The sequence below is a fragment of the Psammomys obesus genome, unplaced genomic scaffold, assembly GCF_907164565.1.
Source record: "Psammomys obesus unplaced genomic scaffold, mPsaObe1.curated_primary_1811, whole genome shotgun sequence".
NCBI classification, from domain to species: Eukaryota; Metazoa; Chordata; class Mammalia; order Rodentia; family Muridae; genus Psammomys; species Psammomys obesus.
The window spans coordinates 3,067,150-3,091,697 of record NW_026586589.1 but is presented as its reverse complement, the minus strand read 5'-3'; the positions used below and the strand labels follow the sequence as shown (position 1 = coordinate 3,091,697).

Sequence of the window (24,548 nt, the reverse complement as noted above, 5' to 3'; positions counted from 1 at the left end):
CACACACACACACACACACACACACACACACACACACACACACACACCATTCATACACATAAAATAAACCTAACAGAAAAAGTGGCAAACTTTCATTCCTAATGATGACTTAAGAGTCAGCTATGACAATCTTTTCCCAAAATCTTGACAATAATGCATTTTTTAAAAGCTAAGCACACAGGTGATTCAATAGTTTTTTATCCCAAATTGGAAAATAAATGTTAAAACAAAGCCTCTCCCTGTCTCAGAAAGACATGAACAAACTCAGGTGTGTGAAATCTAAGTTTCCACTTGAGAATTTTGTGTCTATCTTCTAAAATCAATTCTTGGCCTGCAGCACAGAGTGTGGAAGGATGGGCTCAAGGAAGGAAAGGGAGAAACATGAACCATACCATTTTCTGTGACAAGTTTTCATTTCCATTTCTGAAATCCTAGGATACCAGATCAAACTAATCACTACTGAATGTTAAGAACAAATGATACCTCAATACAATGCAGGATACTTGACTGGACCCTAATTGGGAGGGGGTGGTAGAAAGTAACACCATAAAAAAAAGAAAACCACCATGAGAGAAGTTTCAACAGGGCCTGTCTATTTGCTTCCTGTCATGTTTCATTAGTGCTTATATCTCAGCTCCACAGGAGAAGGCTTTCTAGGACAGATATAAAACTTCCAGTGGTGAATTGTCACAGTATATGTAAGTAACTTTCACATGGTAAAACAAAAGAAAGACAGAAAGTTAAAAGGTAAGTCTGGCAAAATGTTAAAAGAACTAGTGAACTATGTATACAGAAGAAGGATGTCTTGGGTCAGGGTTCTCTAAAGGAACAGACCTGATAGAATGGACACACACACATATACATACACACACGGGATTAGAATGGCATACAGGCTCTGTGGTTCAGTTAATCTAACAATGGCTGTCTACCAACAGAAGGTCCAAGAATCAAAGTAGCTGTTCAGCTCACAAGGCTGGATGTCTCAATATACACCAAAATCCCAAAATAGGCTCTAGTATCAGTTAGGGAACAGAATAGCCACAACAGCCAGAGAAGAGCAAGCAGATACAAAAAGGAGCAAACTTTCTTCTTTCACGTCCTTTACAGAGGTGGCCAGCAGAAGCTGTGGCCTATATTAAGATGCCTTCCTGCCTCAAAAGATCCTGATTAAAAGAGGGTCTTCCCACTTCAAATTATTTCATTAAGAAATAATCCCTCACAAGTATATCCAGCCCTTGGCTTTTAGCTAATCCCAGATGTAGTCAAATTAGCAACTAAGAATAACCATTACAGGTACTATTTTGAATATTTTGTATCTTCCAAAAAAAAAGGGGCTCCATAAATACCTTCGAATGTAAACATGTTTTTTTAATTAATTACAATGTATTCACTTTGTATCCCCCCTGTAGCTCCCTCCCTCCACCTTCTCCACCCATGCCCCTCCCCCAGTCCACTGATAGTGGAGGTCTTCCTCCCCTTTCTTCTGACCCTAGTCTATTATGTCTCATCAGGAGTGGCTGCATTGTCTTCCTCTGTGTCCTGGTAAGGCTGCTTCCCCCTCAGGGGGAGGTGATCAAAGAGCAGGCCAATCAGTTCATGTCAGAGACAGTCCCTGTTCCCATTACTATGGAACCCACTTGGACACTGAACTGCCATGGGCTACATCTGTGCAAGGGTTCTAGGTTATCTCCATTAATGGTACTTGGTTGGAGTATCAGACTCAGAAAAGCCCCCTGTGCCCACATTTTCTGGTTCTGTTGCTCTCCTTATGGTGCTCCTGTTCTCTCCATGTCAGCTATACCACTCCTAGGCATATATCCAAAAAATGCTCAAGTATACAACAAGGACATTTGCTCAACCATGTTTGTAGCAGCTTTATTTGTAATAGCCAGAAGCTGGAAACAAACCAGATGCCCCTCAACTGAGGAATGGACACAGAAACTGTGATACATTTACACAATAGAATATTACTCAGCAATAAAAAAAACAAGGAAATCATGAAATTTGCAGGTAAATGGTGGGAACTGGAATGAGGTATCCCAGAAGCAGAGAGACACACAAGGGTATATACTCACTCATAAGTGGATATTAGACATATAATATAGGATAAGCATACTAAAATCTGTACACCTAAAGAAACTAGTCAAGCTGGAGGACTCTGGGTAAGATGCTCAATCCCTATTTAGAAAGGCAAATAGGATGGACATCAGAAGATGGAGAAAACAGGGAACAGGACAGGAGTCTGCCACAGAGGGCCTCTGAAGGCTCTACCCTGCAGGGTATCAAAGCAGATGCTGAGACTTATGGCCAACCTTTGGGCAGAGTGCAGGGAATCTTATGAAAGAAGTGGGGAATAGTAAACATGTTTTTAATTCTTCATGTTCCAAGTCTTCATTAAAACAGAGAAGACAAACCTGACCCAAAAGTGCTTCATTTAAATATACCCAATCACAATTTATTTAGCAGAGTATATTTCACATGTAAAAGCCAAGTCGGTATCTATACCTCATTCATAAACCTCCCCAGAAACAAGATAAAGTAGCAGAGATGAGGTACTGTTTAGAAACTACACTTGTTCTGGTAGTCTCTTTAAGATTTTATACCAATGCCACAACAAGACTTTCCTATACCTGTGCTAATACAGAGCAAAGACAGATAAACCCAAATCATTTGAGACCATAGTTGCAGATAACCTTAACCTTCTGACCTTTCCACTTCAACCTTCCAAGTGCTGGAACAGCAAGTCTGTGCCACCACACAGTTATTTGGTCCATTTTAACTTTAACCAGGACTGTAGACAGACCAAAACATTTCATTTCCACCTACTCTTACCCCACAGAGAAATAACTAAAAATGTTCTACCAATTCAAATAGGAGTACTTGAACAAAGGAAAATTAACATTAATCAAGACAAATATTTGCTAAAAACCTACTACATAGTCATCTTTATGAATTATAAACTTGTGCCCACAGAGCCCAATTTTGTTAGAGAAGTCAAGAACACGGGAAAATGAAGAATAATGGTTGGTGCTGTCTCCTCCTATGTGGCTCCTAGCCTAGGCCAATCCTAATTATTTTATTGGCAGGACCCCTGAAATAAGGATTCTCAAACTCGGGTGCACTAGCATTGCCGAGGTTGTTACAAAAAGATCTAAAAGGTGGGTCCCTGTACCACCCAATGTGATTTGATTCTGTGTAGCCTGAGCACTTGCAATTTTTAAAAGCTGTTCAAGTGATCCTAAAGTACAAAAGGTTTGAGCACCACACTGTTCTCAAAACAGTGGTTTCAGAAGAGTTCTCAAAGCAGCCTCTACTACCCAAGCATGGAAATCCTGCCACTCACTAAAATCTCCCAGCAAGCACAAGGTCAAAGTCCTCAGCATGGTCTTTCAGCATGTCAACTTCCTACACACCCCACCTACATTCCCCACAGCTCTTAATGTTCCAGCCACAACTCACCATGCACTACTGGTACAGGCTTCCCCCACAGGAAAGGTCCTTCAAACTGACAAACGCCAATCCCAAGTACTGACTGTCCAACTTCCAAGAAGCGACTTAAGAGTCTGCCTTGCAGAACCCTTAACTACAGGGTAAGCTTCTACATCAATGGTTACTCAGTCTTGTTCTAACCAAACCTTGACTATAACACTACTTTTAGTATCATGTTTCTAATAGCTTACCTTTCTGCTTCCTCTAACGTACTAGACATGTATAAATCCTGAGGGCTCAATAATAGATGAAAACCAAAAAAATATTCAATAACTGTTTAGTAAATAATTGAGTAGCAATATGAAAAAAGGGAGGCAGTTCAATGTGAAATCCCAAAATGATTAACTAGGCAAAAATATTTTTCTAGAAGTGCTTGGTGCTGCTTTTCAGGCAGATACAGAAAGAAAAATACAGAAAGGAAACACTGAGATTTTTCTCAAGTCTGAAAAGAAGGAAAATACCTCAACATGCTGGAAAATGAAGGAACAGAACTACAAGTGTGGGAAACTCTGTATAAGCCTCACCCTGAGAAAAGGCTGCTGCTCAAAGATACTGTGGGTACCTTCAAATTTTAAAAAGAAATTTTCAGAAATTCATTATGCATTTTGAGCTGAATAAATCTACTCTGCTCATTCCATTTTACAGTTCTGTGTGTTCAGATACTCACTAGGACATAAGCTCGGAAGAGCAGAAGCTCTGCTTTGTCTACTGCTCTCCTGACACAGATATTCAGTGTACGTTTATGGGTGGTAGATGCATTTACTACAGTACTAGACCCTTTAATCCTTCCTTCTGCAGCAGACAAGCAAGGTCTGGAGAGAAACATCAAGTTTAATATAAGAAAAAACCCAGCAGGCAGAAAAAAACTAGAATTCCCTCTATACCTGGGCTACATACAACAAGAGCATGCTCATGACAAAGGGTGATGAGGCTCGTAGTTAATTTTTTTAACCTGCTTTTCTCTCAGCTTAACAGCCCACTCCTGTTGTCAGGAATGCTTCCCATAAACACACTGTCTGTATTTACATTGCTAACCACACGTCCCAGTTCACTGTCTTGGAACATAGGAGCCTGGAAACTCCATCAGGTGCCCTAGAACTCAGATCTGTACCTCTTAACACTTCATCTCCCTACCAGTCTCTATACAGCCAAATCCTGCATGCCCACCCAATCCTACTCAATGTCCTGACTCGCCTATTTTTGAGCCTCCACAGCCCCATCTTATGATACTTTTCACACGCTGTACTGTAACCGAACAACTGTCTATATACGGTTTATGAATATCTTATATCTTCTTTCCCCATGAACCTTGAAAATAAGTTCTAAAATCTCCCCATCCCAGCATTAAAAGCCTTGCAGAGTATCACCAGAAATTCCTGCATAAAAAGGGGCAGGATTAAATAAAAAGTAATATTAAACCTTTAACTAGAAAGATTACCAAGGATTTTTCCCTGAATTTTATAATATCCAATATATAGCATGATGACAGTGCCAGATATTGCTCCCAGGCTCATCACATAAACTAACTCACTAATCTTCAAACCCACCACAGCCATTCCTTCTACTTTAGATGGGAAAACAGAAGCACAGGAGGCTCACACAACAAGTGGCAGAGCTTCCAAGCCAAGAGTATGGATATAGGCTCCATACCCTTAAGCACCGTTTTGTACAGCCTTTCTGACTACAGGGCAGCTATCTTATCCCTAAAGCCCACCATGGCCTTCTGAAACTCCCAAAATACTAGAAACTGAAGTATATACAATTATGGCAAGGGGCTGTACTTACCATGTTAGGAAAGACAAAGTTTCAGAAAGCAACAAACACGTGTAACAGATTACAAAGGAGTGGGGCAGGATGGGAAGGTTTGCAGCACAACATTGGGCAGACTAAATCTAGTAAAAGATAACCCTGGACTTAATTTTAGTCACGGCAGGGCTCACGTTCCATATGTAATAGTGGGCACCAAGATCCTAGAGCACAGAGAAGGATAGCACCTAAGACTGCAAACTTCAAAAGTTAAATCACTGAGTGCCCAGGTTTCTAAAAGAAAGGAAAGAATAAAAACTTACCAAAATAGTACTCCCCAGTCTCAGTAATAATGTCTTCAACATTTTATTTTAAAGAATATTTTTAACCACTCATCCCAGTCAGGATGGCTACCATCAAGAAATCTGACAAATGTTGGAGAGGGTATGAGGAAAAAGGAATCATTATTCACTGGGAGTGGGAGTGCAAATTAATACAGTCAGTATGGAAATCAGTGTAGAGGTTCCTCAGACAACTTAAAGTAGAACCACCATATGATCCAACTATACCATTCCTAAATATATACCCAAAGGAGTCCATAACCAACCACAGAGACACTGTGTAACCATGTTTAGTGCTACTATGTTCACAACAGCAATGGAACCAGCCTAAATGTCTATCCACACAGACAAATATACAACAGATTACAATTCATCTGCAAGGAAAACTGAAATCATGAAACTTGCAGGAAAATAGATAGATCCAGAAAGTATAACATTTAGCGAGGTGACCTGAATTAAGAAAAACAAAAACGTACGCTGTCTCTCATATGTAGATCCTTGTCTATAATGTACACTTGCATATATGTAAGCATATGTACACGTGAATAAAGTCTAAAAACATCTAAGGAGACCAAGACAGGGCAATATTTGGTGATAAGAAAACAGGAAGGGGGTACAAAGAGACACATGGTACATGGAAGAAAGAAACAACTGGGGTGCTCTCAGGGCAGCTGGGGAAATAGAAGGAAGGAGAGTACCACTCTGTTTAAAAACCAGAATAGTATATAATATAGAATGCTAACTTAAAACTTTTAGAAAATGTAAATGTTTCATAGCTTACTGATCTATTTATGTCAAGGCACATCTTGTCCCCATGTTTCCCCCAAACTCTTTTTTTTAATTAAGTTTTTTATGTGTATGCATGTATGTCTGTGCACCAAATGCACATCTGGTGCCCACACAGCCAAGAAATGATGTCAGATCCCTTGGGACTGGAGTTACAGATGATTGTGAATCATCACATGGGAACTGAGAATAGAACCCAGAACCTCTGGAAGAACAGCAAGTGCTCTTAGCTACTTAACCATCTCTCCAGCCTTAATCACCCCCCCCCATGTTATTTTTTTCTTAACTTCCTATGTGCGTTTTCAGGACCCTATGGATGTTAAGTGGGCAGTCCTATACTGTAAAATGAGCATTTAAAACTTCACCATAGAGCAGTACTAAGGATTCACATAACGTAACTAGGCCCCATTTCATTATTCATAAGATGATGGCTACGTGTACTCAGAGATACATCCCAACTCTTCTACACTGAAAACGGAGGAGCAGCTTTCTTTATGAGAAATCTCATTATAATGCCAATGTTTGTAATACTCTTAAGTTGTAAGCTAGAAGCAACTGTCATAACCACACCAATGATGACAGCAACAAAACTTAGTTCAAAAGTGATCATGCAGCCAAGACTATCCAGGGAAGAGCCCAGCTACCATAAAACACTGCACACACACTGTACAGAGCAAGAGAGAGTGGAGAGAGTGGGTATTATGGGCAAATCAGAAGACTGATATCTGTGTAAAGCTTATGTAATCGATGTGTATTGCTATCTTAACATGGAAACATACTTGAAGCAAAAAAACAGTAATGAGGGAACAAACTTGAAGCCAGGAAAACGACAAATGCTTTAAGCATAGGATCTGTCAAGACTATTAGATTTCAACTCCATGAATGGACTTCCCAATTCTTCAAGACCTCTAGTGGGCTAGGGATACAGCTGAGTTGGGTCGAGTGCTTGCCTACCATGCAAGAAAGCCTTGGGTTCAATACCCAGCATTTCATGAAACTGAGCATGTTTGCATAAACATGCAATTTAGCACTCAGAAGGTTGAAGCAAGGCGGTTCAGCAAGGTATACGCCACTCAACTCGGCAAGTCTGAAGCCATATGGAATCTCTGAAACCTTGCCGCCAAAAGCAAAGAAGAGGGAGATAAAGAGGAAGAGAAGGGCAATACAAACACAGATACATAGAATTGGAATTCTTTGGGAAGAAAAGTTACAAAAAGCAAGCTACGCACAGCAGCACACACTTGATATAGCATCAAGGAGAGAATGGCAGAAATATACAAAGAGGCAGTCTTTAAAAAAATTTAATGAAACTAAATAAAAAAGAAACCAAAGCAGCATATTTAAAAATGTCAAGTCTCCAAATCAGGACTATTCAAGTACGCATGTCATTTTCAATTAAACAGACACTCTTCCCTACCACATACCACAGCCCACTGGGCCTTTAAAGTATAAGCACCTGCCACTCAAAAGAATTAACACAATGGGAAAAGTGATTTGATAAAGCTTTAAGTGGTGCCACAGCCAGAAAAGACATTGCTGCATTACAGTGCTCTCTGTGAGCAGTTCTACCCATGTTTTTTTTTAACTTTTATTAATTACACTTTATTCACTTTGAATCCCCCCCATAAACCCCTTCCTCCTCCCCTCCTAAACCCACCTTCCCACCCCCTTCTTCACGCATGCCCCTCCCCAAGTCCACTGATAGGGGAGGTCCGCCTCTCCTTCCTTCTGATCTTAGTGTATCAGATCTCATCAGGAATGGCTGCACTGTCATCTTCTGTGGCCTGGTAAGGCTGCTTCCCCCTTCAGGGGGAGGTGATCAAAGAGCAGGCCAATCGTTTATGTCAGAGGCAGTTCCTCTTTCCATTACTATGGAACCCACTTGGACAATGAACTGCCATGGGCTACATCTGTGCAGAGGTTCTAGGTTAACTCCATGCATGGTACTCGGTTGGAGTATGAGTCTCTGGAAAGACCCCTGTGTTCAAATTTTCTGGTTCTGTTGCTCTTCTTGTGTGGTTCCCGTCCTTTCCAGATCTTCTTTCATAGGATTCCATGTACTCTACCCAACAGTTGGCCATAAGTCTCAGCATCTGCTTTGATAGTCTGCAGGGCAGTGCCTTTCAGAAGCCCTCTGTGGCAGATTCCTAACTTGGTTCCTGTTTTCTTCTTCTTCTGATGTCCATCCTCTTTGCCTTTCAGGATGGGGATTAAGCATTTTAGTCAGGGCCTCCCTCTTGATTAGTTTCTTTAGATGAACAGATTTTAGTAGGTTTATCCTATATTATATGTCTATATGAGTGAGTATATACCGTGTGTGTTGTTCTGCTTCTGGGACAGCTCACTCAGGATGATCCTTTCCAGTTCCCACCATTTACCTGCAAATTTCATGATTTCCTTATTTTTCACTGCTAAGTAATATTCCATTGTGTAGATGTACCACAATTTCTGCATCCATTCTTCAGTTGAGGGGCATCTGGGCTGTTTCCAGCTTCTGGCTATTACAAATAAAGCTACTACAAACATGGTTGAGTAAATGTCCTTATTGTGCACTTGAACCTCTTTTGGATATATGCCTAGGAGTGGTATGGCTGGATCTTGAGGAAGCGCTATCTATTCCTAGTTGTCTGAGAAAGCGCCAGATTGATTTCCTCAATGGAACCGAACAAAAGACGCAGAAATAAACCCACACACTTATGGACACCTGATCTTTGACAAAGATGCCAAAATCATACAATGGAAAAAAGACAGCATCTTCAACAAATGGTGCTGGTCTAACTGTATATCTACATGTAGAAAAATGCAAATAGATCCATACTTATCACCCTGCACAAAACTAAAGTCCAAGTGGATCAAAGACCTTAACATAAAACCGGACACATTAAATCGGTTAGAAGAAAAAGTGGGGAAAAGCCTAGAACTTATTGGTACAGGAGACAACTTCCTGAACAGAACACCAACAACACAGGCTCTAAGAGCAACAATTAATAAATGGGACCTCATGAAACTGAAAAGCTTCTGTAAAGCAAAGGACACCGTCATCAAAACAAAACGAATGCCTACAGATTGGGAAAGAATCTTCACCAACCCTTTATCTGACAGAGGGCTAATATCCAGTATATATAAAGAACTAAAGAAGCTGAAAAGCAACAAACCAAGTAATCCAATTAAAAAATGGGGAACAGAGCTAAACAGAGAATTCTCGATAGAGGAATACTGAATGGCAGAGAAACACTTAAAGAAATGCTCAACCTTATTAGCCATCTGGGAAATGCAAATCAAAACAACCCTGAGATTTCACCTTACACCCATCAGAATGGCCAAGATCAAAAACTCAAATGACAACACATGCTGGAGAGGTTGTGGAGAAAGGGGAACCCTCCTCCACTGTTGGTAGGAATGTAAACTTGTACATCCATTCTACCCATGTTCTTTAAGGAACCTTCTGACTAGCATTGAGCCTGTAAACCACACAGGACAGCCAATGCCATCTCTATGTAAGAATCATTACCTAAATGACCAATAACTTACTGCTTGTGAACTAAAATATAATATGTTTAATAAAACTGTTTGATTAGACCCATTCATTATGATTAGACAGCATTTTAAAAAGATGACATGTGGATCTTCACAGATATATCTGACTTGTATACAGTCAAATTTTTATCTACTTATCAATCCCAAAATAATTTTCAATTCTGCTTGGGATACTGATCAATATACTAGAATCAATGTTATCCTTGAATTTCCAAAGTTTAAAATGTGATGTAGAAGCACACAAAAATGGTGTTCTTTATAAACTGCAAAACCATCCTCATTCTTAGCTTATAACTGCAATAGAAAACCTACAACCTAATGAGATGTCAACCATCATAACCAGCATTGTTCCTACTGAGAACTGAAGAACTACAGCAATGCACTTAAAAGCTTCTTGCCTTAAATCTTTAATAAGAAAACACTTCAGAAGTCCTGCTGATACAGAGCATGCACAGTAGTCACAGACAGGAAGGCTAAGAGGCCTTGCTGGCAAATCTACCAGCTTACCTTGTTGTTTGTAACACTTCATGAAACACATCCAAACATATCTGTCTGATCCTACTATTTTCTAAACTTTCAAATCAACTTTCACATAAAAACAGACAAATATAAATGGGTAAACAATGTCAATTTTAATTACATGGCTTGATCACTCTTATTTTAGGCTAAAGGATAGTATAGTCTTGTCTCTTATTTGCCTTTCCAGCAAAAGAAAAATACATGTACTTTTGCTACAAAGGCAGTGTGTGTTCAATAAAAACTAAGTTCTAAAGTGGGGCTATTCTACATTTAAGTGCACTAGGCACTTAAAACTTCAGTGAATATTAAATAAAATTTAAAATTCTCTTCAGCCACATGTGAGAAGCTTAAAAGTACACATGGCCACGCTGGAGAGAAGGCTCAGCAGTTAAGAGCACTGTCTGTTCCTCCAGAGGTCCTGAGTTCAATTCCCAGCAACCACATGGTGGCTCACAACCATCTATACTGGAATCTAATGCTCTCTTCTGGGATGCCGGTGTACATGAAGATAGAGCATATACGTAAAAATAAATAGAGTCTCTTTTTTTTTAAAGTACACATGGCTAGTAACTCATGTGGTAAATCCATCACAGCACAAAGTTTCACTAGGCAGTGCTGCTTTAGAATAATTTCTCAAATGTCGATCTTCATAAAAATCTCCCATAGAGTCCTGGTTCTCCGCTACCAGCTTCACTAGTCTCACATGTCTAACAAGCTCAAGGCAGCGCTGAAGTAGCCCACCATTGGGCACAAGTGCTCTCCACCCACCAGGAAAGGGCCAGTTTCATTTTTGTTCTTTCCTAATCAGTCAAAGGCTAATACTTCTATAAAATATCAGAAAAAAAATGGATTGCTGGGGAAGGGGGGATCACATTAGGCAGAACAATATAAATTAATACTTTCATTGTTAGATTTACTGTGAAGAGGTAAAATAACTTTTCTACAGAACTATATAAGTGTCTACATGCTTATTACAAGAACTGTACACAAGTCAACACAGGGATGTAACAGTTCAGACCTGTACAAATTTGGAAACTATCTTAACTTGTCCAATCTATAAAGACTCATTTTATATTTTTACAATCATCTTTCTGGAGCTTGCCATTAATCTTTCATAACCTCTATAAAGTTCATCAAATTCCATCAAGTAGAATAGCCTTAAATCCTTAACATGGATCTTACCAAGTTTGCTTTAAAAGGCCATCTAGTGATGGGAGAGTCAGGATGTGGACTGGTCCACACAGACCACATGTGCAGAAAAGCTGAGCCACAGATGGTGGCACTGCTTTGGGAGGATGAGGTACCTTTAGAGAGTGGGGCCTAAGTGGAGGTAGCAGGCTACTGTCTAGTGGGCCCACTGGGTTCTGCGAGAAGATGTCTCTCTGCTTCCTGACTAACACCAAAGTGATAAGTCCCCGCATTCCTGCTGCCACAACCACAACTTAGCCACTAAGCCCACTCCATCAGCATGCCTTCCCGTGGACATGAAGAAACGCCCCCTCCCTTAGTCCTCTAAAGTATTCTGTCACGGCAACAAAAAAAGTCACCAAATCAGACATCATTATGTAATGCATGGTGTGATCTAATCCTGTCACATGACCAGCAATGATGACAGTCAAATGCTTTCATGGGAACCTAGCAGTTGAATGTAGACTGCTAACACTGCGAGAATTGTTAAACCAAAATATGCAATGAGCAATAATAAAGTGTCTGTTAAATTAGATAAAATTTCTTTCAGTAAATAAGACCTGTGATCTAAACATAGCATTTTAGACAATCCTTTCAGAAGTCCTTTCAAAGGACTTCTGAGAGCACTATTTTTTTCCCTTGAGCCCAAGGCAAAATGCCCAGGCACACTTCTTTACTAAGTACACCCAAGGAAGAAACAAGCCTGAGGCCCCTTATAGCAGTGATCCTCACCCTTCTTAATGTTGTGGCCCTTTAATACAGTTCCTCATGTTGTGGTGATCTCCAACCTTAAAATTATTTTTGTTGCTACTTCCTAACTGTAATTTTGCTACCGTTATGAATCATAATGTAAATCTCGGCTTTTTGATGGTCTTGGGCAACCACTGTGAAAGGGCTGTTTGACCCCAAAGAGGTCATGACCTGCAGGTTAGGAACCACTGCCTTATATGAACCAAAGACCTTTCTTTACTAAACAATCTAATCTACATATCAAGAAAAATAAACTGATTCTTCTCTTCAACTTGTGTTCCAGCACAATAGATAGATTCTAAAAGAAAATCTAGGCCAGAGCTGTTTTGATGCTTACTGCTCTAGACTTCTATTTTATCAATTTGTTTTTATTTAGGCAAATCACACGGTGAGACCTAAGAAGCATAAAAGTGAGACTTTTCTACAGTAACAGCTGGTTTTACAGGATCTGATATATACACACGTTCTCTGTAAAGCAGTATGTTCAACAAGACTTTCAGAAAACCCCACTTAATGGTCATAGAAGTTTTAAGATACTACATGAAAGTCTTGAAAGATGGTGGCATCTTTTGTAATCCCAGTATTTGGCGAGGCAGAGGAAGGCGGATCTCCGTGAGTTCAAGTCCAGCCTGGTCTACAAAGCAAGTCCGGGACAGCTAAGCCTACACAGAGAAACCCTGTCTTGAAAAACCAAGAAGTCTTGAGATATGAAAAAAGAGGCATTCTGTGTAATTACAATAGCTTGTTTGGCTTGTTCCTTCCTTAAGTATATATGAGTGAAGACTAGCACCTAGACTGTTTGCTTTGGGTTCAGGAAAAAGAAGATCCTAACTGAAGCAGTAACAAAACAAACAATGAAGGAAGGGGAAAAAAATGCCATGTACCTTTGCTACAACCATTCTGCTAGCCCCACCTGTAGAGGCAAAGAGCTGACACTGAGAAGTCCAGAATCCTCTGAGGCTGTTTTACAAATGCACCCTTACTTGCCACAACCTTAGATCCTACAAAGTAGAACAGGCATGAAACATCTTCCGGAAGGGCACAGGGAGGGAAGATGTCTGGGATGACCCCTGGGAATGATGCAGAAGTCCTACTGCTGAAAGCTGAGGCTGCACATGCAGACAATTATACTGAAATGACTTAAGTCAGTGAGTCTTAATTTAACTTTTTGGTATGTGGGTGGGGGGGGGGGTGGAAGAACAGTATGTATGAGAACCACAAATGAAAAAAGACTTTCATACTATTCTGTAGCCTTCAAAGACAAACAAATGACTGGACGAAAAACTTACAACCAAACTAGACAGGCACCGAACCTAGATCTTTTCTCTACCAGCCCTTTTACATAAACAATCTTGGAATTCAAATGTTTCCAGCCAGGCATGGTAGAATGTGGCTTTAATCCCAACATGTGGGAGACAGAGGCAGATAGATTTCTTTGCGTTTGAGGCCAGCCTGGTCTACATAGTGGGTTCTAGGCCAACCAGGGCTACATAGTGAGACCCTGTTTCAAAATAAATAAATAAAAATAAAAGGAAAACCAAACAAATGCATCTTTTCAAATAAGATAACATGGTCACATAGCATAAAACAAAATACAACATTTCACTGTTGTAAAATTTTTATCTGTAAAACTAGATAGATGAATACTCCCTATAAAAATCTTATAGAACACATACAAAAAGAAATATCACTTCAGACATTTCGGAAACTGAAGTACATCCTCATCATTTTCCATTTACATTTGGAAATACACCCTAAAAAGATTCTAATAGTCTACTTCTTAATTCACCTGAAATTTTCAAATGCTGTCTTAAGTTCTAAAAATAAAGGGTAGCGGCATCGTGAAAGGCTGTAAAAATGCGTAAGTCAGAAGAAGCTTGAGAGACTGCTCGGTGGGTCAGAGTACTTACTGCTCTTGGAGAGAACCTGGATTCAATTCCCAAAGGGTCCACAGGTGGCTCAAAACTATTTGTAACTACCAGGTACTCCGATGGTACACATTCATACACATAAAAGAAATCTTTTTTTAAAACTTAAAGTCAGTCAAGTTTACACAGGGGGAATAAAGCTCAGAGTTTACAAAAACTTCCAAAAACGAGCTTAAATCATGTCACATGCGCCTTACATATTTTAAAGGTCCCAGAATAGAGTAAGAACGAATGGTAAAGGCCATAAAGAAAACTGAGGACACAAAAACTCTACCACAAGCTATAGAAACCGACAGAGGTATTACAGACAAAACATTTTTCTCTGGATTTTATCCAAAAAAAATTTAGTTCAGGATAGGAACAGCAATGGACATTTTAAAATAACTCCATTTTACTACCTTCAGAACTTTTGTGGAAGTAGAAGAATTTCTCATAAGGGTGTATCCATGCCTCCACAGCACAAATGAAGAAAAAGAACATTCTGCCAGGGAAAAGCGGCTGCATTCTCTCTCTGCATATCACGATTACTATGCACCAGACTATTTCTGAACTCATAAGTATACTACGGCAAGGAGGGCAACCCAGGCCGTCACCTTATTTTCTCCCTTTAGTGATAAATACTTGAAATGATAAAAAAACAAAAACAAACAAAATTTGATGCATACTTAGGAAAAAGTATGTCCGCTGACCTAGCACCACACACTTAAATTTTAAAGGAATCTTTGCAGTTGTTTTGGATCCAAAGGATCTAGGTTCAAATTCTGTCCCTATCCTCTTCTAGTTTAATGGCCTTGAATATGTTACTTCACCCCAGTGAGCTGCAGACCAGCTCCATGAAGTGGCTATAAACAAAGGCATTTTCCATCCCTATGGCCCCAGTACCCAGCTGAGTGCGAGACGCACACCAGGTATTCAATCAGGGCTGACTCTCTGTTGCTTGTCTCACAATTATGCCACATTCCAACTGCAAATAAAATACTCCGTAAGGAAAAGACACCCAAGCCCTAGCTATTACTTAATGTATTTCGGAGTCTGCAGTATAATAATCTGGTACAAAAGGATGCAGACAACCCCAGGAAATCCACTGTAGCTTTTTACTTGAACTAAATCACAGCTTCTATGAGTGATGGAAGTAGAAGAAACTCACTATTTATTAAGAACAAAATTATCACTGGCTTTGCAAGAAGCAATGCAACCATTGGGGAAAATGGGCTAAAGAAATCAGTTTCTTCAATGGATATGGATACTGTCACTGTCCTGTACCAAAAGTTTTTTTGCAGGTTGCCTCTTTGAATCCTATAACCTATTCAAAGGGCACATGTGAGACCCACTGGTCCTTACCAACAGACTTCCCACAAAAGATGGAGAGAATAGGCAATGACAGTACAAATTCTGAGGTTAAAAAGCCTAATGGTTTAACACAAAAGTGGACAACCATAAAATAGGCTTGGCATTAAGCCATGCTTACAGAAAACCAAAAATGTTTTTGAAATTTAAATAAACCAAATATAGTGGTCTCAGGACATACTGTTTCTGATAAACCTTCTGCAATATTCAGCTGGCAAAATCATAAATTGGATGTGGCTTCTAAAGAGATACAATCCTGCTACATATTTCTTTTGCTATTTGAAACAGTTATGAGAAAAGTATACCAATATAGATACATCGCTAGATACATCGATAGATAGATAGATAGATAGATAGATAGATAGATAGATAGATAGATAGAGAGCAAGGCTCCAGTAGATCTTCCTGAAATGGAAGGCCTAACTCGGGTTCTCCGACTCCACTTCTAACTGGTTTTTCAACTTCTAGCCTGAAGTCATGTACTAAGCAGGAGTCATAGGGTTTCCTCCTACGCTACTATAAAAATAATTATAAAGATATTTGAAAGTTGTGGTAAAATCACATCTACTTTGCAGTGTTATAACAAAGAAGCTAAAAAGGGAAACCGGAAAAAAAATATCGTGACTACAGACAAACTGTAACATCACAAAGATACAAAACTAATTTCACTACACCAAAGACTACATACACCAAGAATAGCACTTCAAACTACTCACTATAAGCAGAGATTCCAATGAAACGGAGTGAGGGGAGGTAGGTGTACAGGTTAGCTCTTTTGTGTGTGCTTGTGTACGCAGAGCTACGCACATGGAGGCCAAAGGTCAAATGTTTCTTTCTCAATCTCACCACCTTATTTTTTGAGACAGGGTCTCCACTTACTCTGGAGTTTACCAATTCAGCTAGGCTAGCTGGCTGGCCAGCAAGCACCAGAAGTGACAGGAGCTAGCCGCCATGCCTGACTTTTTATGTGGATGCTGGAGATCCAAACTTAGGTCCTAATGCTAGCATGGCAAGCACTTGACCACACAAGCCACCTTCCTAGGCCTCAGGTTGGCTTCTAATAATCCATTATTCAAGAAAAAAGCTTAAACATAAACTAATAATCCATCTATGAAGTCTGTCTTGGGACAGAAGGAATTCCAAATTAAGTCACACCACTCCACATTTTCCCAGGCCTTTGGTTAAAACGATGGATGCACTGCTTGCGTGAAACCACCTGCTTCGGTTGGCATGAACCATGCTACATGACAACTCATGCCTAATCATTTTATCATACACAGATCTCAAATCTTTCTGTTGCCAGAGAACCTCAAAGTTCACAAAAACTCTCCTGGAGGTTGCCAACCTGATCTCCCAACTTGGCTTCCAGCGAAACTACTGTGCCGTGCACAGCCAATGGGACAGACGCACTCACCCCATCACAGTAGAGTCGAACATTCACAGCTCTGGAAGCAGAGTGGTGTCTGTCCAGACTTTCCCAAAAGCACCATAAGCAGATCCCCATGGAATATGCCAATGTGGGGGCCTACTGGCATGATATTCTTGTATACCATTTGGGAAATAATCAAATCCTAGGCAAAATATTTCATACACTTTGAAAACTGTCAGTATTTTAAATATCTATTTTCTCTGCTCACGGATCTGTTACGGTAGAAATGAACAGTTTCTTAAGGGATGGAGAATAAGACACACACAGCCCCAGAGAAGGATGCCTGGGGATGCCAGAGATTCAATAGAAACCTCGGCCAGATTACTAATGGTCTATAAAGCCTAATTTGGAGAACACGGGCCTACGAGCTCAAAATTGAATTATACGGCCTTATTAGATCCCACACTCGTGAAACAAGTCATATTAGTCATAACTGAAACTAGGAATACTCTATGTACACAAATATAAAGTGCCTGCTTATGCAGTTTTAATTGGATCAAATAAAACTGAAGCTGCAAACAAACTCACATTTCAATTATCTCACTAGTGCGGGGATTTCCTAATAACCTCGTTTTAAAGCCCAAGGATCTGCCAACCCTTCTGAAGCACATCTGACAGGTATGCTCCCTAGAAATCTTAGGAAGGGCATTCTCCGTTACTTCTCAGCAGAGAAGAATAAAATAAATACCCTGAAGGGGAGAGACTTTTTTTTTTTTTTTAATTTTCTCTCCCCCACCCCCTCCCCTTTCCTTTGCAAGCTCTAACATGCAATCTAATAACGCACCAAACTTGGCAGCGGGGTAGCTTGGTGGCTTGGAGTCTTCAGGGCTCCAATTTTTGGGGCGAGTGCGCGCTAGCGCGTGAGGAGCGGGCGGGAGGGGCGCGCGACCCGGGGACGCGCCGGGGCCCCCGCCCCCTCCCGGAGCAGCAGCCTGGCACCGGCCCACCCTCCTCCAGCCCTGCAAACAGACGCAGGACGCGGAGCGGAGCAACTTCTCGGCGGGGGCGGGAGCGGCTGGCGGCCGCGGGGGTGGCCCTCACGCGCCGCGGGCCGCCGGGGTCCTCCGGGATGCCTCGGCAGGCCCCGCCCCGCCGCAAAGGCCCGCGCTGGGGGTCTGAAGCGGGACCCCAAAGCCGGGCGCGCGGCCCGCCGCGGCGCTCTCCCAAGGACGGCGGGCGGCCGGGGCGCGCAGCAGCCTCGCGGGGCGGACGCCAAGCCCCTCGCCTCGGGCCTCGGGGCCCTCGGCCTGGCCGCACGCCCGCCGGCCGCGCTCGGACCCCTGCCCGGTCGGGCCTCGCGCCGCCGCGGCCCCTCAGCCCCGCTCCATTCATAGGGCAGCCCCATCCCGGCCATCGGGGCGGAGACAGGGTCTCCGCGGGCAAGGCCAGCCCGCCAGGGTCAGGCAGGAAAATAAAAAGTTAAGAGAAGAACTTACCTAAAATGGCTCCTGCAGCAGCCAAAATACAAACAGCTATTATTTGGTGAAGTTTAGCTCAGACACCCTGCAAGGACACCCTAACCCAACTCGGGCCCGCCTTCCCTGCCGCGCCATTGGGCCTCGCTGGCCCAAAACACAGACTCATTGGTCATCTGGGCTGCCGCTCAGACTGAAGCCCATTTCAAGCTTGCTTGCAGGAGCGAGTGATGGGCTCGCTCCATTGTGCTCGTATTTGCATGGATGTGATCGCGGCGCTGATTGGCCGATGCCGGGGCAGCCCCGCCTCCCAGCCTAGCTCTCCCCGCCTTGCAGACAGCGGAGCTCGCGGCCCGCCCCCCGGAACGAAGCGGCCCGGCAGCGGGGGCGGGGTGGGGCTGGGGGTCCCGCAGGCAGAGGTGGCGGGGCGGGGTGCTGCACTCTTTGGCCTGCAGGCAGGGGTAAGGGGACCGGGGCACAGGCTAAGCCGGCAGGCAAGCGGCCGGGACCCAACCTGAAGGTGGAGGTCGCGCAGGTAGTCGGCCAGCGAGCTGGAAAACCCGGGGTTGGCTCCCCTGGGGTGGGAGAGGATGCCTTGGGGTCACGACGTGAGCGTCCCGCTGGCGCCCAGATCCTGCACACGCACGGGAGGAGAGACGAAGGTCCCACCGGACAGGAAAAAGATGCTGAGAGGCCAAGGGAAGCGGGGAGCCCAGTCTCCAGCTGCTTATCCTGCAGCTCCGCCTCGCTCCTTAACCACTAGGAGCTTCTTCCCAGACCCCTGCACACCCCAGGAGTTTTTCAGCCCTGAGGATCCTGCAGCGCATTGGATATGCTTCAGTAAAATCATGAGTCGAGCCGTGATGTGTTTATTTTCGGGCCTGTCTCCACTACCATCCTTGTAGCATCCTCAAGGACAGGGCCTAGCATATGGCAGAGGTTCAACCAATTGTTAGCTTCCGTAATTCGTTTTTTTAGCAGCTAATTTGTAAGTGCCCACTAAATACCTGCCATTGATCTGAGACGGAGGATATAGCGGTCAATAGGACAAAGCCCTTGTTCTAACCGAACAGGCAAAAGAAAGGCAATAAAGAAAATAAATAAATGAATACAGGGACAGGTAGTGATGAATGCCATAAAGAAAACAGAGGGAGAAAGGACATCAGACCAGAGGTGGGGGAAGGATCCCTGCCCTGCCTAGAAAGAAAGAAACAGAGAGAGAACGGAAAGAAATAAATAACTGGTTGAACTCTGACTTTCAAAACTCATTTTAACTTAATTAAAGCAGGAATGATCCGAGTCTGATGACTCCAAGAACAGTCTGTCAGAAGTATTTAAGATGAGTGTGGTTTGAGTGTGCCAAGGGTAAGCACAGCGTTAACAGGGCCTTCCTGTAGCCCCCAGAGAGAATATTTTTAGCTTCTTAGAGATTGATTGCAGTTTCCCTATGTCTTTCAGCGGTAGCCCTAATTCTCTCCTGAGTCTTGCTTTTTGTACAGGCTAGTTTTATGACAACTTGACAAAAGCTAGAGTCATCAGAGGTGGAGTCTCTGTAAGATCGGACTGTAGTCAAACCTGTAAGCAATTTTCCTAAAGGACTCATGGAGGAAGGTCCAGCCCCTTGGGCCGGTGGTCCTGGGTTCTATAGGAAAGCAGGCTGAGCAAGCTTTTGTAAACAGCACTCCTTCGTGGCCACTGCCTGAGCTCCTGCTGCTTCTGAGTTCCTGCCCTCACAGCGTTTAGTGAGGAACTGTTATTATGTAACTTTGAGGGACTAAACCCTTTCCTCCTCGAGTTGCTTTGGTCGTGGTGTTTCATCGCAGCAGTGGTAACCCTAGCTAAGACACTTCTTCATTTCTTGGATGATCCCAGGGAGTTGTCCGATTTGAAACTACACAGGTAGCTGCCGTGTATCACATGGTCTCCTCACCTGGCACCCTCTTTCATTTGTTTCAAGGATGGCTGAGATGTCTCCCAGCCAAAGCTTGCTCCTCTTTCATCTTTCCTTAGATATTAAGTGTCAACGGTTGTTGTTTTTGCGGACACAAAGAGTATCAAGGCAGAGAACATTCTGGTTCTAAAGGAGCTTGCAGTCTAATTGGAGGCAAGGCAGAAAGGAAGGCGTGTCAAGGATCTCCAGTCTTGCCATGCTCGTGATTGAGTAGACTGGTTGGGGGAACAGTCTTGTGCACTGTGTATTCAGATGCTGATTCCTGCGCCCTGAGATCTGGTTGCAGGCAGGGTGTAGGCATTGTCATTTCTATGAAGAATCTGTCTCAAGGTAGTGTTAAAATTAATAATAATAATAATAATAATAATAATAATAATAATAATAATAATAATAAATGCTCTCCATTATCTCTGGTTGGTTAGTAAGGAAGCTTATCAGCCAATAACTGGGCAGGAGAGTTAGGGTGGGACTTCTGATCCCAGGGAGGGGATCCCAGGTGAGAGAGAAGGTGGAGGAGAAATGTGCCAAAGGGAAAGAAGAAGATAAGGGGAAGGAAGCCATGAGGGGGTTTCCATGAGGAGTGGCCTGAGCGGGGCTAGATGACAGGTACATGGCTGGGAAATAATCCAGACCAGTGTAGACAAGTTAGAATAAATGAATATCTGCCCATCTTAGTGCTCTAAAGCTTATTAATAAATGTAATAGGTCACAGTGCCATTATTTGGGCGCTAGAACCGGTAAAAACAAACAAACAAAACCACTATACTGTATTTTACAGTAGCTAATTTTCCTCCTTGCTCTGGCCTCTTATTAAGAAATAGCTTATTTACCTTCTAAGCCAGCTTTTGTAATAGTTAAAGGACCATTAAGCTGGTGCTCAGACCCTTTCAGCCCAATACCAAGATCAAGGGTTCTAGAGTTCTCAACAGTACTCGAGGGGATGGCATCTATGAATTTATAGTTTCTTGGATGAGGCTGGAGAAATAAAAAAATCAGACAGAGGAAGATGTACCTTTATGCTAAGGCACAGAGGCAAGAGAGAACCTGGGGACAGGCAGGAGCTACACAGAAAGGAAAGGTAAACTTGACTTGCCATTCTCAGACTTTTGAGGAAAGTCAATAGCATAAGCCACAAAGACACAATGTTGGGTGGTCAGACAAGGAATCAATAGGAATCCAAGATGGATTCACCACTGAGTAGAATGAGTGGGAGCAAAAGAAGTACCTGAGGCTACATTCAGAAGACAAGGTACTGCAGGCTTAGCCTTGAAAGAATAGGTCTGCAGAATGGAGAAGGGTTAGTGAAATCCGACTCTTAAGCACTTTCAGAACAACTAGGGGCCCTGAGGCGTCACTGAGTGAAGAGGCAGCAGCTGAGCTGCATTTTGCGAATTCCAGGATGACTATTACGGCCTACTCAAAGTGTTGCTGATGGCTTCTCAGAGACTATTCCCTAAGAAGCCTTAGGAGTCTTAGTATTGCCTGGGGTAGGAAAAGGAAGTTGACTTACCAGTTCATCTTTCACTGGGAAGGGACTCACATCAGTTATTCATGGCTATATTCCAAGCAAGCTTCTGTGATGTCCCCTAAGGCAGTGTCAACAGGGACCCTGGAAGAAGGGCCATGAGCCAAGGCACTGTCAGGGTTGACTTGTGTGAAGTCAGATGGAGCCCACTCAAAGCTGCTCACAACAGCAGCTGCAAGAAGAATCCCTTGACACCATGAGGCTACAAAAGCCTAATACAAAGGGGAGACCAGAAATATAAGAATTTCTGTATCATAGTCTTAAGGTTCCCAAAGACGACCAGGGGCCAGACCACATATGCAAGAGCAAAGAGCTTTATTCAGGCTTAAACTTGGCCTCTCCATCATCACCAATGCAGCGGATCAGAGAGGAGAGCCCAGAACAGCTGCATGGCAGAGTTTTTACTTGGGGTTTGAGCAAGAACCCGGAATTCCCAGCTTAGCAGTTACACAAGTGGATGACATTCAGCAAGGGCAAGCTTGTTACAGAGTGATTGGCTAGCTAACATAGCTAACCTTGAGTGAGCTCTCTGTAGACCTCAGGAATATTAGGTCGGTGGGCTGTCCAGCACAGATGTCCTACCCTGAAGTAAGATACCTTCCCATTCTTGTGGTTACTTCCAAGCTATTCCTTGGGTAGGGAATTGGGTATGGTTTTCTTATTCCTGGAATTGGTGATCTATGGCCTAGTTCCTAGGACTGATGACTTTTTGGGGACGGGGTCAGGCCTGGTCCTTTCATTCCCCCCCCCAAACAGGATACAATTTCAGATCTTTGAGATGGGTCCAAGGGTTGGTATTGAGACTTTTTTTTTTTTCCCCTAGGGATAATTGCACAGGGGACACAAAACATGACTACAAGAGACAGAACTAAGGGAAAATTTTCTGGTATGTCAATAGTCATTATAGAAACCCATTCCTTATGCCAGGGAACCCCTTTTGACTTATCATTTCAGCCTGTTAGGTAGGATAATGGCCAACAAAGTTCTCTTCTTCTGTAGCTTCTTCAGGCTGACATTAGGGCAGAGATTTTAGGGACCCAGAAAGGCTCAAGAGCTAGTCAAAAGATAGGCAATGGGGAACCATCTAATTAGTGCTCCAGTTGAAGACACAGGGAGCCATCACATTAGCTGTGCTGGATTACTTCAGCTTTCAACAAGTCCAGATTTCAGCTTGTAGTCCATAGCTGATCCCTGAATGGAGTCTGTCAGCCAGGTGAAAATCTGCTGAGACAAACTCAGAGACAGAAGTTAAAATTTGTCAAGGAAAAGGAGAAAATGAAGAATCCTAAGACTAAGGGAAAAACTCATCTGGAGTTCATTTGAGTTATAGCAGATCCAGGTCTTCTGACTTTTTTTGATTTCCTGAAACTCATATGAATTTTAGTTTACAAATGGAAGTTTATTAGTATCACCATTGTATTGAGATCCATACTTTAGAAAAAAGCAGCCAACAGGTGTCTGCAAGACAGCAGGAGTGGACTCATGCCATTAAGACCTAGTGAAAGCTATGGCTTTTGGGTCAGAGCTCTACATATTAGACAGAGATGTTTTTAGCATAATTAGAAGCACCTTAGAGTCTATCTCCAGAAGACAGCCAAAGGAAAATTAAAACCTCAGGCTTGTGATTGAATAATAAGCAGTCAGTGCTCCATCAACTTATCAGAACTCTATTGATCAATGTCAAAACTCTGAACCTTTGAAATCTTGTAACAACATAAGTACAACAATAGCATGGGGGGATCAGAAATATCTCCCATTTTCAATATGCCTTAAATTACTTTCTTATATCATTACAACTTGGATTTACATGCCTTAAAACACCTTTTTAGACCTACAAACACTTTACAACTTGCAATTACCAACCTTAAAATGCCTACTTATACCCTCCAATTTTCCTTGCATTTACCAGCTTTGAAACACCTTCTTAGAGAGGCTTTCCTTCATAACTTTCATTTACCAACCTTGAAACATCTTCCTCAATCTTCAATTTTTTTAGAACCTCATAACTTAAACTTTCATATCCTAAGACCTTACATAAACTTTACATCTTTCTATTCAGTTATTCACCATAAGACACAGGCAATTAACATGAAGACACCATAAGACACAGGCAAACCTGTTTGCCTTTCTAAGTAAGAAATCTAGTACCTAGTAGTTCTAACTAGCTAATGAATTGACCAATGAAGTAACAGTGGATCTAACTGTCTGTTCTTTAGCTGCAAAGCTACCATTAGCTTAGCTTAGCCACCAATGTAATCAGAGACCTGATAAATTATAAGCTAAATAAATCTATGTACCAATCAAAATGACAGAGAAGACCAGTCAGTCCACCACCCCTTGTTGTCCCTGTCTCCTGTGGTCTCATGGTATCATGAACAGAGGCACTCTGGCCATCAGGCACAGAGGATGAGAGACTGTTTCTATGGAAAAAAGAACATGCGAGGCTGATCTCACTTTGTCTTCAGCAACGTGAAACAATGACTCTCCAGGTGTCCACAGCTTTGTCCACAGTTTGGGCTGGGCCCTAGTGGTGGGCCAGTTAAGACAGTCTTGCCCCAGTGGTTAGCATACCACGATCCAGAGTTGAAGTCATCTGT

General features: G+C 42.4%; 1 protein-coding gene across 1 annotated transcript in view; it reads right to left on the bottom strand.

Moving 5' to 3' along the window:
* Positions 1–18,561, bottom strand: part of Chd6 (chromodomain helicase DNA binding protein 6) — a 167,990-nt gene extending 149,429 nt beyond the window's left edge. The window contains exon 1 of the mRNA XM_055602182.1: positions 18,497–18,561. The gene's annotated coding sequence lies outside the window, so the exon portion shown is untranslated. The remainder of the gene's footprint in view (positions 1–18,496) is intronic.
* Positions 18,562–24,548: the final 5,987 nt, after the last annotated feature.